The 17,122-nt window shown below is 50.3% G+C and overlaps 1 pseudogene; it reads right to left on the reverse strand.

Annotated features, from left to right (window-relative positions):
- The window catches only part of LOC123089996 (uncharacterized), a 47,085-nt pseudogene extending 42,889 nt beyond the window's left edge, over positions 1 to 4,196 (reverse strand).
- Between the last annotated feature and the right edge of the window lie 12,926 nt (positions 4,197 to 17,122).

Below are 17,122 nucleotides of genomic sequence, written 5' to 3' on the forward strand. Positions count from 1 at the left end.
GCTGGGTGGCATATCCATCCCGATCTTCTGAACGCCACCTCCACGGGCGCGCATCTCTTGGGTCTCCCTTCGTTGCGGTGGCTGGTCCCTCCTAGTGCGCGAGCCGTGCCGCGTGCCTCTCGCGTGAAACCTGACTGACGAAAACACACACACATATATATCAAAGTAGTGAGTCAGCAAGGCATGCGTTGCTGCCTGTTCTTCATCTCGCCGAGCGTCTGCTCGCCATCGGCAACGTGCTCCCACTGCCGCCGTCCCCGCGGACACGTTCTTCTTCTCTACTGTCGCGAAGCTTCCGCCTGGCGCCACTGCGATCGGCACGTGGCAGCGAACACGCAGGGCGCGCCTTGCGGCGCCCCCGTCGCAGCCGTCGGCCCATCACATAGCTTCGAACGTAGCCAGCTCCACCTTCGACGTGGTGCGCGTCTGCCGGATCTCCTTGACGCTGCACCACGGGTGCTTCTCCTCCGTTTCCCCCTCTTGGTGTCTTTATATATATACGCCGATAACGCCCACACGTGTGGTGGGAGCAACACCCGCCCACACACCACGTGTGGTGTAAGCAGGAGGCTGCCCACACAATTTTGTGTGGGCGCACATTCAAACTGCCACACGTGTGGCACCAGGACACCCCGACCGAACGAAACAGCACCATTGAGGGAACGTTTTCCAGCGCAAACACCTCCTACGTTGGACCCCCTCTAGTGGGCCACGAGCACTCATAAGCCCAACAACGACATTTCCTTGAGAAATAAATACAAAAAATGAAAAGTGTTGGTTAAAATACACAGAGAAACACTAAAAAAAAGTGAAGTCAAAAATTGATATGGCAGATTTATATTAGAAACTTGACATGATATTTCAATTAAAATCTCCATGTTCGTATGCGAAAATTTGCCGTCTAGGTACAGAAAAGACAAAACTATAAAAATAAACTTGCCATGGTCATATAAAAAAATGTTGTCATATTTGAATTAAAAAAACCATGTTTTATGAGGAATTTCCGTTGTATGCAAAGTAGCACAAAATTTACGAACAAAAAAAAGCATCAGATTCGTATTAGAAAAAATGACATGATATTTTGATTAAAATCCCCATGTTTGTATATGAAATTTGCCGCGATGTAAGAGAACACAATACTATGAAATGAAATTGCCATGGTTCAAATAAAAAAACATCATTATATTTTAATTACAATTTACAGTTGTCATGTTTTATTATGAGAAATTTTCCATGTATGTAAAAGTAACACAAAAAATTACGAGCAAAATTGCCATGGTAGATTCAGGTGAAAATTTGCCATGGTGTTTTAGTTAAAATTACCGTGTTATTTGTATCAGGAATTTGCCGTGTGTGCAAAAAATACAAAGAGGTTAAATTAAGTATAAACAATAGAATTGCCGGGGCAGATTCATATGAAAATTTGGAATGGTGTTTTAATTAAAATTGCCATGTTTTTGTACGAGGAATTTCCGGTGTGTGAAAAAAAGTTGAAAATTAAATATGAAGAAAAATTGCGACGGCAGATTCACATGAAAAATTGCCATGGTGTTTTTATTAAAATTGTCATGTTTTTTATGAACAAGAAAATTGCTATGGCAGATTCATATCAAAAAGTGCCATGTAGTATGGCAAATCTATTCCATTTTACTAAATTTGCCTTACTTCATAAAATAGAATTGCCATGGTCAGGGGAAACAATTGCCATGTAGTATGGCAAATCAATTGCATATGCTATGACAATTTTGTACTCACCAAAAACAATGCATTTAACTAAATTTGGCATGCTTCGCAAAAAATAGAATTGCCATGTTCCAGGGGAAAAAGTGTCATGTAGTGTGGCAAATCTAAAAAAAGTTTGACATTCTCTTAAAAAAAGAAACTCGCCATGGGCAAGAAAGTGAATTTACCGTGGGACATCAAATGAATTTGCCACGGCAAAATTCACTAAACATTTTTGCCGTGGTAAAAAAAGTTTGCCATTGTCACAAACAAATTTGCCATGGCAACTTTTTTTAGCGGTATTTGCCATGACAACTATATGTAGGGATTCTGCCCATAGCAACAACGGCAGAAAAAATTGCCATGATCCATTTAAATAAATTTCCCATGGTTTTTAACAAAAATAATTGCCATGATTTGGGGAAAAATGCCATCAAGTATGACAAATCTACTCCATTTTACTAAATTTGGCGTGCTTCGTATAAAAAATAGAATTGCCATGGCTAGGGAAAAAAATGCCATGTCGTATGGCAAATCTGTTTCAAATAACTAAATTTGCCATGGTTCTTAGAAATAAACTTGCCATGGTGGATGGGGAAAAAATGCCATGTAATATGTCAAATCTATTCAATTTTACTGAATTTGCCATACTTCATAAAATATAATTGCCATGGTCAGGTTTTTTTTTTGCCATGTAGTATGGCAAAATCTATTTCAGTTATCTAATTTTTTCCATGGTTCGTAAAATAAACTTGCGAAGGTGGAGGGGGGAAATTGCCATGTAGTACGGCAAATCAATTGCATGTGCTATGACAATTTTGTACTCAATAGAAAAAAATCCATTTAACTAAATTTGCCATGCTTCATAAAAAGGAATTGCCATGTTCCGGGGAAAAAAGTGCCATGTAGTATGGAAAATCTATTCCAATTAAATAGATTTGCCATGGTTTGTCAGAAAAATGTCATGGTTTGTAAAAGAAGTTTAACATGATCTTAAAAAAAGAAACTTGTCACAGACAATAAAGTGAATTTGCCGTGGGACATCAAGTGAATTTGCCATGGCAAATTCACTAACCATTTTTGCCATGATAAAAAAGTTTGCCATTGTCCCAAACAAATTTGCCATAACAACTACTTGTATGGATACTGCCCATGGCAACTACTACAGAAAATTTTGCCATGGCAACCACTCGTAGAAATTCTGCCCATGGCGACTATTACAGAAACTTGCCATCACAATTACTGCAGAATGCTGCCATGGCAACTACTCATAGCAATTATCGGTTGTCATCGTTGGGACATTGCATGGCAACATTGAGAAGATTGAACTAAAAATTCAAACAAAACTGTGTACAAAAATGTGCAAGTGACATGGCAAAATTGAGTGACATTTGAGCTACGGGCGCGAGTATCTGAATCATACTAGCATCGTTGGACAACATGACAACCACCAAATCTCCAGCCCCGTAAGCTCACATGACAACCTAACAATCAGATTCTCAGAGACCCAACTCTGTATTGTACTACTACTAGTTAGGGTTCATTTGATAACGAACTATAGTAAAAGTGTTGTGGACGAGTTGAACTGGAGCAACACGCAGATATTGTTGATTCATTTCCTTCACAACAAAGTTCTATAAAGTACTGAGTACTACTCCGAATTACTAACCCTCTCTTCTTCTTCAGCTACAACTGAACAAAGATTGTATATATCTGAACTACAACAGCGGCTGCTTTAGAACAAACATGACGAACTAACACATTCAGGCTAACTCATGTGAAAAGCTTCTGCAATTCCAGCTTCACCAGACACACCTCGCGGCCTACAGGATCATGGAAGGAACTAGCGCTAGTGCTACTGACTGGACTCAACTCCACGACCGCTGCTTCTATCCGTCAGTGATTTGCCAGAGATTAACGAGGCAGAAATTGAGTCGTCGTCGGTGGAGAAGTTCTTCTATCTACACAAGGGTGGTATGTAAAGCACCGCTCACCTTGGGCGATGATGGCAAGCTCGGAGGAGACCCAGGAAGCAGGACGACGACGGCAGCGAGGTGGAAGCATCTGTGGCGAGCCCCCGCCTCCGCCGCGCCGGCCCGCCTCCGTCGCGCGACACCCCGGTGGAGCTCCTCTTCGTAGCAACCCGCCTCGCCTCCATTGGCGCCAGGCACGGGGACTGCGCCGCCCGCCCAAAATCGCCCGTGCATCACGCCTCGTCGAGCCCACGCATGGCCTCCGTCGTGAGATAGCTCGGTGGAGCTACTCTCCGCAGCGGGCCGCCTCGGCTCCGCCGGCGCCAGGCACGGGAACGGCGCTGCCGGCCCAAATCGCCCGCCCATGACGCCTCGATTTCGTCCGGTGGAGTTCCTCCCCGTAGCGGCCCGCCTGAGCTTCGCCGCCGCAAGCCACTGGAATGGCACCGCCCGTCCAAAACCACCGCGGATGTGCTCCTCGACGCCGGCGCATCCGCGCATGGCCTCCACTCGCGTCGGATGTGAGGTCTTGTGAGTGAGTCAACGAGGAGAGAAAGGGGATAAGATAGGCGGGCGTGTAGTGTGCGTTGAATGAAATCGTTCGGACGAGCCGCAGTTCCACCGCACGGCGCTCGTCGCTGACGTGGCGCTGGACTCCGGATCCCAAGTCTCCAAGATTCGTGCACGCTAAATGGACGGATATGAAGGCGTGTGAACCAGTTGACAGGTGCCACACGGATGGGCGTTAATATTTTCGTTATATATAGGTGTCCGGCAGGTGTATAAAAGGCAACCTGAATCTCGGAGGCAATTGCAGCAGATTGGCCGGACGCGTTGATTGCTCGGCAAGTTGATCCTCTCAATTTCCTTTTCTGATCACCTTTTCTTCGGTAGCGCCTTTATAATTCCTTGCTCGGCCCGCCTGCATTTATTTAGAACAAAATCAAGAACGAAAACTTACCTGATTAGCCGTACGTGGGATTGCCCTCTAGCAGCCGCTGTGTGATTCCATGCCAAAGATAAGCGCGTGTATTCGGGTATGTACGGATGTACACGTGCTGCCGCTCGGCGCACCAAATACCCGAATACGTACGCATACACATGGTTACTCAGATGCATGTATTTGTATGTATACTGCCCACTGTGCACATACGCCACATACGTAGTCATATACGCATATACTTATCCTTCAAATGCGTGCATGGATGGCTACGTGTGCTAATTGACCCCATGCACTAGTTTATTAGTGAAGAAGCATGCACGTGCAAGACTACTGATGCACATTTCCCTCTGTGTCCAAATCCATGATGCATGCTACTTCTCTGCATGGTTGGCCTTGGATCCATGCATATGCAAGCACGTAGACAAATTTGCCATGCACAAGGTACAAAGGTAACTAGCCCATGAGTAGGTATGTCTCTTCCCGTGCATCCTGCCATGAAGAAAAAAAAATCTTTTCTTTGGTAAAAAACACGTTGAACAAATGCCTCCTCACTAAATAAAGTTCGAGCGTGAAACGATCGAACTTAGTTTGGTGAAAATATTTTTCTTTAGGATTGATTGGGCGCATCAACTTGTGTGCGGCCTGAATAAGTGAGGAAGTGTTGGCCCATGGCATTGGTGACTCGTTGTTCCGAAGATGCTCGAGTATTATTAATATATCGATGTTGTATACTGTAGGTATTTTCATCCACACTTGTATTTTATTGGGAACTCGTTAGGATCGTATAACAGGTATGATGCCGGCCCGCGAAGCAACCCTACTATGTCTTCATTCCAAGGCGAAACATCATGCCTGATTCTGAAAACAAAAGGAGATTTTTTACCAATCTCGTCGCGACCGTTTAGCTGCTACGGTGCCAACCGGCTTGATTGGAGGGTTTCACAGATTCACGCTGGCCGCACTGGCGCGTTGCACTGCTCCCGTGATCTTCTTGTATTGATGTAGGCGAGGCATCGGTAGACCGTCGATAACCCCCCTTCGTTGAGCGAACCGTGACACCATCAATGGTGTGGCAATTCTGGTGGTGCGCCGGAACGCCGTCGCCCTTACGAATAATTGAGGGGTTAACGTTGCCCCCATGCTTCATTGTTGTTGGAGACGGGGTTGCAGAGACGAACTGGCTCCACCTTCGTGAGCGTAGGTGTTGCGTTCTGGCGCCCATCGTGCGTGTCGGTGTAGACCATTGGTTGTCGGGCTATAGTCGGTGTTGTCAGGGACGCATGGGTATTGCTGCACCCAAACACCCAGGACGTAGTTCGATGTAGTGGTTGTCGTCTGAATACCATCGACGATGACAGGGAGTGTCTCTCCATGGCTGCAAAGATGTTGGAGGAGCACAACTAGAAACACCAAACAAAAACAGGCGGAAGAAAGAGAAAGAAAAAGAAAAAAGAGAGGTTTTTTATGTTGGCTTTCCCGTTATACACCAGCTACTAGGCGTGATATACAAGAAGGCTACCGAAGGAACTTGTCATTGGGAACCGTCGAAAGACCTTGACGATTGTGACTCAACAACTTAAATAGCTTTGGTGTACGTGTATGAAGACGCCGTGTTTCGAGATGCTTCCGAGAGGCAACAAAAATTAATACTCTAGCCAAACATCATACTGAGGGCCCCCACAGCTCAACATGCCCCCTGCACACGCCCCATGAGCCCAGAGAGTTGGGTGTGATAAGTTCGGGGTAAATGGTTTTGGGACAACAGCTTGGCGATTTTCCTTCATGCATATTGAGGGCTGGTGAACAACTACCTCTCGTCTTCCTTCCAGTGGGTTCCTTACTGCTTGGGAACGCTTGATTGCATCTTGGACTGTTGGGATTTTCTTTCTTGAATTTGCTTCTTGGACTTTCAAAATTTCATCTTATTGCTCACACAGATGATTGATTGGCCGCGGACTTCACAAACTTGTTTTGACATTCGACTCGAACTTCTTGGGGACTCTTCTTTCAGGATTCTTCAGGACCCACCTTGGGAACTGGGAAGGAAACTGTTCACCTTTATAGACTAGGAAAAACCCTCTAGCCCTTTATCTGGGGCTTCTGGTGGCACACCCCAGGGTTGCCATGTGACTACACACCAAACCAACTTGTGTTAGCCCTCCATGATCTTTTCCTATAGTCTTCCCTGGAGTGCGAGCCTCTATGAACACGAGGCATGCCGGGAATCATGAAGAGCGTGGGGTCTCAATACTCAGAAGTGCCCAAGTAATCATCTCCGCTACCTCCGGAAGTATACACCTGGTATGTGTCGTGTGTTGTAGGTGTAGGAGCCGCTCCACCTGCGAATTGACATATTGTGTCGCCCTCCAGCAAGTCCTAGGGTAGCCGAAACTTCAATCAACAGCTTAGTGCGATAGGGGAAAGCCATTTTTTGTTGGACTTAGTCCGTAAAAATTGGGGAAAACTAGATATATCCACGAAATGCAAAGGAGAATGCACCACGGATTCGACAGCCCATAGAAAATGTTTCCCCAATGAAAAACTAAAAGGCAACAAAAGAGGCAAAATTTTAAGAAAAATATTTTTTTTGAGGAACCTTCCGTTGATTGGGGGCATAGGTCGGACTCCCTGGGAATCGACGAGCTGGTATGCTCCCCCGTCGTAGACTTGCTCGATAACGTATGGCCCTTCCCACTTTTGCTCGAACTTGCCCTTTGTCCTGTGCGTCACGACGATGGGCCGCCTGAGCACAAGGACCAACTCGCCTTTTCAAAAGACGCGTTGCTTGACGAGCTTGTCGTAAGCTCTCACCATATTCTGGCGGTAAAGCTCCAGGTTCTGTAGGGCATGAAGTCGCCCCTCTTCAAGGGCATCGAGCTCCTGGAACCGCAGTTGTACTTGTTCGTCTTGGGTGATCTCATCTTGGATGGCCACCCTCAAAGAGGGTAGCTGAACCTCTAGTGGTAGGACCGCCTCACTCCTATAAACGAGAGAAAACGGAGTCGCCTGTGTTGGGGTACGGACTGTGACACGGTACGCCCATAAGGACTCGAAGAGACGGTCATGCCAGTCTCTACGATTCCTTGTCACCGTCTTCTTGAGTATCTTGCCGAGCGTCTTGTTGAAAGCCTTGATCGCGTCGTTAGCTTGAGGGTAGTAGTTGGTGGGGATGTGGTGATGAAGTGAAAAGGGAGAGCGGTACGCCCATCGCTCCGGCTCTGCTTAGCCGTATTCCTCCGTCTTGTCATTGTCCGATGATGAAGTGGGCGGCCTTCGCCTCGTCGGTGCCCGGCCTGGTGGTTCCGCCTTGTCGGTGTCGGACTGGATGAATTGCCTTCGCCTTGTCGGTGCCTGGCAAGATATGGATTGCTTCATCGGGAAAAGACATGTCAGTGGTGTACATCTTAGCCTCGCCGGTGCTAGGAGGATGTTGATGATGTGTGTCGATGTGGATCTTGGGTAGATGTTGACGATGTTGCTGCCTTAATGGCGGTGTAGAAGGTACGCCCACCTTGGGCGAGCCCTGTGTTGGTGTAGATGTCGCCCGCCTTTAGGCGAGCTCTATGTCCGTGATGGGGTAAATGTTGTTCCCGCCTTAGGAAAGCTCATTTTCCAATGGCGTAGATGGCGACTTGCCCGGACGGTCTCCATATTATCAATGTTATGGCCGGCGCTCCGCCTCAGCGGTGGTGTAAATGACACCCTACCTGGGATGAGCTTGTGCCGGCGATGGTGTAGGCAGCGTCCCTACCTTAGGCATGTTCAACAGTGTAGATTGCATGACAACTTGGGTGTGCTCCACATCAACGGCAGTGTAGACCGAGCCCTCCTTGGGCCAAGCTCCGCGTAGATGGCAGTGTCGACCAAGCCCCGCTTCAGCCAAGCTCCACGTCGATGTTGGTGTAGATGGTGCCCCAACATCAATGGGCTGCGTGTCAATGGCGGTGTAGGTGTCCCGCCTTGGGCAAGCTCCATGTTGTGGGTGGTTGACGGAGCCCCGCCTCGGATGAGCTTCGCGGTGGTGTAGAAGATGCCTGCCCCTAGGCAAGCTCCGTGTCGGCCACGGTGCAAAAAGTTCGCCGACCTCGTGCAGGATCCGAGGAAATGTAGATGGCACCCGACTTTATGTGATCTCCATGTCGATGGTGATGTAGAATGTGCTCCACCTTTGAGCCAGCTCTGCATTGGTAGCGATGTAGAAGGTGCCCCATCTTCACAGAAATCTGTGTCGACGGAGGTGAAAAAGGATCCCCGCCTCGTGTTGATGGAGGTAGACGACGCCCCGCCTTGGGGGTACACCATGTCGACGGAGGCGTAGATGGCGCACCACCTTAGGCAAGCTCTGCGATGAAGGCAGTGTAGATGTCGCGCCACCTTGGGCGCGGGAGTTGCAAATGGCAACACGTCTAATGGAGATCCATGTTGACAGAGGTGTAAGACGGCGCCCTACCTTGGGGTCACTCCATGTCGGCAACGACGATGTCAATGGAGTCCCGCCTTGGGCAAGCCCAGCGTTGGTTTTGGTGTGGATGGCTCCCCACCTCGGGCGAGCTCCATATCAATAATAGTGTGGATGGCACCCCATCTTGGCTGTGCCTCGTATAACCTCGGGCGAGCCCCAGTTGGCACCTGCATTGACGAACCTTCGCCTGCAGAGGCCGGGGTGGCGCATGGTGCCCAGTAGATGATGTAGCCTTGTCCGCCGTCACCTAGAGCTGTGACCGAGCTTCCCGCCTAGAACGTGACATAAGTCGTGGTTGAAGTGTTTGCTGTGGAGGGTCCCATGGCCGCCATTGTTGAGTGGGTCGAGGCTTCCTCTCATCATCTTGATGTATTCACCATCGATTCCAACATGGGGGCATGTTAGGATGCCCCTGCTCGAAGTGGTGGGTTGGTGAAGACTGTCATCAAGGCGCTCATGTTGAGGACAATGACTTGGGGATTGACGCCTCATCCTACCTGCAACCTGCATTGATGAAGTATTCGGCGCTTCTTAACAATGATGCCACCTAAGGATATGGTTCACATTTTCTTGGAGTTGGTGAAGATCCGTGCCTTGAATCCTCGCCACCTGGTGTTATTGACTCGTAGGAGAGGATAGAGAACCTATTGTAGTTGCGGAATGATCATCCATCGACCGCCAGGTTGTGGAGGCATGGCTCCCATGCACATTGTCAACGTTGATGGAGACTATAGGGACTTGCGCACCTATAGTTGCATAGAGGATGTGGGCTTTCGGACAAGCAAGTATTTACCATGAGCCTACGCATGTTGTGTGAGATGGCCTCCAAGCCTTCATGCAGCTTGACCTTGGTGCGCCATGGTGTGTTGGCGGCTCCGAGTGTGAAGTCGCGGTAGAGGCATGAAGGGAAGCCACACTTGCTCGCCTATTGGTGGTCTTAGAGGGGAGACATTGAGCTCCCTCCACATCTCCATGAAAGTCCTCCTCTCGGTGTCAAAACCGGCGGATCTCGGGTAGGGGGCCCCGAACTATGCGTCTAGGCGGATGGTAACAGGAGACAAGGGACACGATGTTTTTACCCAGGTTCGGGCCCTCTCGGTGGAGGTAAAACCCTACTCCTTCTTGATTAATATTGATGGTATGGGTATTACAAGAGTTGATCTACCACGAGATCAGAGAGGCTAAACCCTAGAAGGTAGCCTATGGTATGATTGTTGTTCGTCCTACGGACTAAAAACTCTCCGGTTTATATAGACACCGGAGAGGGATAGGGTTACACAGAGTCGGTTACAATGGGAGAAGATCTTCATATCGTATCGCCAAGCTTGCCTTCCACGCCAAGGAAAGTCCTTATCCGGACACAGGACGGAGTCTTCAATCTTGTATCTTCATAGTCCGGGAGTCCGGCCAAAGGTCATAGTCCGGCCATTCGGACACCCCCTAATCCAGGACTCCCTCAGTAGCCCCTGAACCAGGCTTCAATGACAATGAGTCCGGCGCGCAAGTTGTCTTCGGCATTGCATGGCGGGTTCCTCCTACGAATAGTTCATAGAAGATGTTGAACACCAGGATAGTGTCCGGCTCTGCAAAATAAGTTCCACATGCCACCATAGAGAGAATAACATTTGCACCAATCTAATCTGCTGACGTATTCCGTAGCGTGACCTCACGCCACGAACAGGCTTTTATTCATTTTACCATTCCACCTCAGCGTGTTTAGCGAGGCAGTTTCCTTGGCACGTCTTGTCAAAGCAGAGATCATGTCCCCTTATTCCGGGATTCTCATCAATACGGGCGTGGGTAACCCAACCGTGCCATTAACCGCGGTGCTTGGGAGATAAGCGAGTTTTATTAGGCCGGTGGAGGCTCGTAGTTTTGGCCGCCCATATAAGGAGATAAGAATCCGCCTTTTCCATTCACGCCTTCTTCCTCCTTTGCTTATTCATCCCTGCGCTCGAGCTCCAACGCCCAAGCCCGCACTTCCCACCTCAACCTACTCCAATCATGTCCGGAGCGGGAGGTAGATGGATGGCCTCCTCCATCACGGAGGGGCAAATCAAAAAGTTGAGGAAGGCCGGATACTTGTCCGACGACATCGCGCACCGGCTTCCAGATGAGGGACAACTCATCCCCACCCCCAGACCCCATGAGAGGGTTGTTTTCCTTCCCCATTTCCTCTGCGGACTAGGTTTTCCTCTTCACCCGTTTGTCCGGGGGCTCATGTTCTACTACGGCCTGGACTTCCACGATCTGGCCCCGTACTTCATCCTCAACATCTCGGCGTTCATCGTCGTGTGCGAGGCCTTCCTCCGCATCCAGCCTCACTTTGGCCTATGGCTAAAGATCTTCAGCGTCAAGCCGAAGGTCGTGGGCGGCTGCCAAGCGGAGTGCGGAGGCGCCATGGTGGGAAAGATACCCAACGTTACATGGCTCGAGGGCGCCTTCGTAGAGACCATCAAAGGGTGGCAATTGGGGTGGTTCTACATCACCGAGCCGCGTGACCCTGAATGGGCAGCGGCCCCCGAATTCCAATCTGGCATTCCCACACGGCTCACGTCTTGGAAAGAGACGGGCCTGTCATGGGGTAACTCGGCAGAAGTGACCAGACTTCAAACCTGCATCAAAGATCTAATCAACAGGAAGGTTAAACTTGTCACCGTAGTCCAGGTCATGCTCTTCCGCCGGATTCTCCTGTGTCAACGACGGGCTTTCAACTTGTGGGAGTTCGACCCGGCCCAGCACCAGACTCTGTCCCGGCTCTTCGCCACAAAGCACGAGGATGCATGGAAGGTGCTATTCAAGAGCTCCGAGGTCTCCCCTCCCGTCACTGAGGATCGCGGATTCTGCGCCAAGCGCCAAGCCAGCGCGGTGAGCTAATTTTCCCATTACGGGGTATCTGTTTTCCATAGATTTGATTCTATGCGGGATCTAAACCCCCATCCCTTTAACAGGACTGGCAAAAGAAGGCCGGACAGATCAACTGTCCGGCTCCTTTGCCCGAAGACCCAGCGGACGCTCGTTTAACAAAGCTGCTGGTTTCGGCACCTCACGTGGTGCCGGAGAAGAAGGCCAAGAAGAAGGCCACGGGGACTCGAAAGAGCTCCCGGCGCCTGGTGGTGTCAGATTCATCGCCCGACAACCCCGACACACCCTCCGCCTCGGAAGACAAGGAGGAGGAGGAGGAAGAAGAAGCCTCTCCCCCTTCAACGGGGGGAGGAAAGAAAAGGAAGGCCGCCCCAACTGGGGGGCCCGGAGGGTCCAAGAAGGGGAAGACCCTTCTGCCGGACTATGCCTCCGATGCCGAAGACGGCGGGGAGGAATGGCCATCCAGGGTCAAGCCCCTGGCAAAATCGTAAGTGTCCGGTTACCCGAATGACTCATGGCGCTCCTCTATTACTTGGTAATGTCTAACACCGAATTTTAATCATGTAGTCCGCCCAGAGCTTAGCTCGGCGATTCGTCGAGCGGCTCCCTGAATTCGTCGGATGTGAACAACGCTTCACTTTCGACGACCTCCTCCCCTCTCCCTGCGGATGACACCAAGGTGGGGTCCCGAAGGGGACCGAACCAGGAGGAGGTGGTCCTGGAGGCGCCTCAAGGCGACCTCCCGGATTCCAGGCCCAAAGAGGGTAAAGCCCCGGAGGGGTCTAAGTCCGGCCCCGGGCCGTACACTGCTCTAGAACCACCAGCGGTTCCAGAGTCCGACAGGCGGCGCCTTCATAAGAAGGGCAAGCCTACGCTGTCGGTGACCTCCGTCCATCCGGAGGAGCCGGACAATTTGCTGGAGGCGCTTAACGGTGCCTCCATCGACGAGGAACACCGCACTGTTATGAGTGCGGTGATTCAAAAGATCCAGTCCGCCAAGAGCGGGCTGACAGAAGCCTGTACAAGTATGTTAACAGGCTTTGAGGTATGTCCTCAAAACATATAAAAATGTTACCGCATAGACAGTAGCCCCTGATGCTCGGTTCGACGTTCGAAAAGAAAAGCCGAGCTGAGGATCAAAAAAGATATACGCAGGAGTCTAATAAAAATATGTCGATATGGGAATGCAGGCTGCACTGCTGACCTCTACCGCACTGACTACGGAGGTCAATGCATTGAAGGGAAGCCTCGAGCGGTCCGAGAACGAGCTCGGCCGTGCCAAGAAGCAGCTCGAGGAAAAGGAGGGTATGTAATACCGCATGTAAATGTATATAGAAATACCTGGTTGCAAATAATGACAGGACCAACTTAAATGTTGCAGGGGCCACGGCTGAGGTGGCGACCCTGAAGGAGGCGGTCTCCAAGGCCGAAAATAGTGCGGCCCTGGAGCGCGCCGAGCGAGAGAAGCAGGAGGCGCGGGTGGCGGAGGTGCGGCAAGAGCTCCAGGCTCTCGTGGAAAAACACGAGAGTTTGGAGCGTGACTCGAAGACTCGAGAGTCCGAGCTCGCCTTGGCTCTTGAGAGTGCCAAAAATGCTAAGGCCGAAGCCCAGAAGGCCCTCCGGGAGATCGAGGCGATGAAGAAAATAGCGGCGGGTAAGGCATTCTTTATGCAAAGCAAGAATATAAAAGTTAATTATCTGCTACTTACCCGAATCCGGAGCTCTCCAGGAGCGTTCGCCGATCTGCCCCATAGTGTGTCTGATGCCGCCGCCTACTACCGAGCCGAAGAGGGGAGCTCGACAGAAAAAGTGTTCTGGTCTCAGTATGCTGAGGCCGAACATCCGGTGCCCCTGAGCGACCAGCTGAAGCAGCTGGTCGAGCTCCACAAGGTGGCCGAACAGGCCATGAAGGGCCTCATAGCTCGACTGTGGCATGGAGAAGCCATGCCTGGGAGCTACTTTGGTCTGGTGCGGCGGCTGGTGGACGCGTGTCCGTGGATTGAGGTCGTCAAGTGTTCCGTCTGCATTGAAGGTGCCCGTCGGGCCCTTGCCCATGCTAAAGTGCACTGGGGCAAGCTGGACGCTGAGAAGCTTTTGACGGACGCTCCACCGCCGGCAAGGAGTATCGCACGCCCGAGATGTATTATAAGGGTGTCCTGAAGGGTGCTCGCCGTATAGCGGACGAATGCTCCAAAGATGTAATTTTTGAGTAGGCTCGCATCTGTTATCCTGTACGCTGAAAACTTTGTTCATATGCGTTAAGCAACGCTTGTTAATTTAAAATATTACCTTCTGTGCGGCCGTTTATCAAATTTGAGAGATGCAAGTCGCCGGCTACGACCCCCATGCCACGAGTGCTGGGGTGTTCGGGATAAACCTGAGTGCTCTTGTTCCCATTCTTGGGTCCATCTAGGGAGGCGCTCAGCACAACGAACCAGGCCGTCGGACTTATAGTGCTTTATCACTCTCACTTAGCCATAGAATTCTATAATCTTAAATTTCGGCGAAGCCCCTAGTATTCGGAAGACCGAGTTCGGGGCGCTATCCACGCCTAGGCCGGATAAGTTCGGTTCATCGCTCTAAGCGGCATAAGTCTTTAAGGACTCGAAAAACCTCGCGAACAGCGACCGGTCTCTCGCACTATCATGACAGTCAGTTTTAGCTTTCTCTACTGAGGTGTTAACCCAGCTCAACTGGGGCACAATCGCAGTAGTTCTCCCAGCGCTACCTTAGCCAACAATGCGGAACGTAAGGTACCAAAACATGGGAGCCGGGAAAACCCAACTATTGACCAAAGACATGATTCAGAGCCGATGCATATAGTGCTATAAGTTCGGGGTGCCGCACTCATGAGAGTATTTGGTCTTCTCACACCATGTTATGGGGTGCTCAATCCCGTGGTGTATTGGCCGTACCAAAGTGTATGGCTGCATAATGTCATGACTGAACATATATATAAAAAAGGAATTCAATAATAGATAGAAGCTATGTATTGTTTATTATTAAGGGGCTGCTATGAAAGCAGAACGATACAAATAGTGCGATAAGCAAGAGATGGGATTATTTGACATGTCCCCCTCCAGGGGCAAGCTGCTGGTTTTGTAAGTAAAAACAGGTATTTAACTCGTTATAGAGGCCACCTAGACATTCGACGCGGCTTGTCATCACCCTGGCTATTGCATCGTGTGTTCGGCAAGTGTATTGCCGGACAGGCCTTCTGAGTAGTTGGGTCCTGAAAGTATATATAAGAAAAAAAAGGAAAATAGCCGAATAGGGAGCCCCTAAGTGCGGTTGAGCCGCATTCTGGGCGTGCCGTAGTTGTGCCCCTCCCCTTATGCCCATGGTATTTTCAAAGCGTAATTATGTACACGTGGTATCGATAGCACCATCTGACGAGGGCTAGGGTTGGGGCCGCACTGCTATGCTTGCTCGGATCATGCCGGCCGGCTCTGTTGTAGGTTGCTTCGGGCGCGCTTGACGTTGTCCGGACGTTTGATACCCGGATTGGAGAGCTGCCTTGAGAGGCTGCTCTGTACTTCCGCCGCCAGGGCTGCTGTGTGCTCCTCCGTTCGAAGAGAGCGTTCGGTGTTTCCATTTACTATGATGACTCCGCGAGGGCCTGGCATCTTGAGCTTGAGATATGCGTAGTGTGGCACCACATTGAACTTTGCAAATGCGGTTCATCCAAGCAGGGCGTGCTAGCCACTGCAGAATGGGACTATGTCGAAGATTAACTCTTCGCTTCAGAAATTATCCGGGGATCCGAAGACCACTTCGAGTGTAACTGAGCCTGTACAGCTGGCTTCTACACCCAGTATGACACCTTTAAAGGTTGTCTTTGTGGGTTTGATCCTTGAGGGATCTATACCCATTTTTCGCACTGTATCCTGATAAAGCAGGTTCAGGCTGCTGCCGCCGTCCATGAGGACTCTAGTGAGGTGAAATCCGTCAATGATTGGGTCTAGGACCAATGCGGCGAATCCGCCGTGACGGATGCTAGTGGGGTGGTCCCTTCATCAAATGTGATCGGGCAGGAGGACCATGGGTTGAACTTTGGGGCGACTGGCTCCAACGCATAGACGTCCTTGAGAGCACGCTTCCGCTCCCTCTTGGGGACGTGGGTTGCGTATATCATGTTCACCGTCCGCACTTGCGGGGGGAATCCCTTCTGTCCTCTGTTGTTTGGCGGCCGAGGCTCCTCCTAGTCATCGCTACGCTGCCCCTTGTCTCTGGTTTCGACACTTAACTTGCCTGCCTGCTTGAACACCCAACAATCCTTGTTGGTGTGGTTGGCTGGTTGTTCGGGGGTGCCATGTATCTGGCACGAATGGTCGAGTATCCGGTCTAAGTTGGATGGGCCCGGAGGGTTTCTTTTGAATGGCTTCTTCCGCTGACCGGGTTTAGAGCCTCTGAATCCGGCATTGACTGCCGTATCCTTGGTATTGTCGCTGTTAATGCGGCGCTTGTGCTTGTTGCGACATGACCTGCCATTGTTGTCCTTGGTATCTGAATTACCCGGGCTCTTGGTTATGTTATTGCTACAAGCTAGCCAGCTATCTTCGCCCGTGCAGAAGCGGGTCATGAGTGTCGTAAGGGCTGCCATAGATTTCGGCTTTTCCTGTCCCAGGTGCCGGGCAAGCCATTCGTCTCGAATATTGTGCCTGAAGGCTGCAAGGGCCTCGGCGTCCGGACAGTCGACTATTTGATTTTTCTTGGTTAGGAACCGTGTCCAGAATTGTCTGGGCGATTCTTCTGGCTGCTGGATTATGTGGCTTAGGTCATCGGCGTCTGGTGGTCACACATAAGTGCCCTGGAAGTTGTCAAGGAATGCGGATTCCAGGTCCTCCCAGCAACTAATTGACTCTGCTGGCAGGCTATTAAGCCAATGCCGCGCTGGTCCTTTAAGCTTGAGCGGGAGGTATTTGATGGCGTGTAGATCATCACCACGGGCCATGTGGATATGAAGGAGATAATCCTCGATCCATACCGCGGGATCAGTTGTGCCGTCGTATGATTCAATGTTTACGGGCTTAAAACCCTCGGGGATTTGATGATCGTCTGTGAAGCATAGTGGGTGTTTGGCGCCCCTGTACTAGGCTATATCGCGGCAGCTCAGATGAGCTTGGTCTGTTGTATTCGGCCTGGCCGTATTTATCA

The sequence above is a fragment of the Triticum aestivum genome, chromosome 4B, assembly GCF_018294505.1.
Source record: "Triticum aestivum cultivar Chinese Spring chromosome 4B, IWGSC CS RefSeq v2.1, whole genome shotgun sequence".
Classification (NCBI taxonomy): Eukaryota; Viridiplantae; Streptophyta; class Magnoliopsida; order Poales; family Poaceae; genus Triticum; species Triticum aestivum.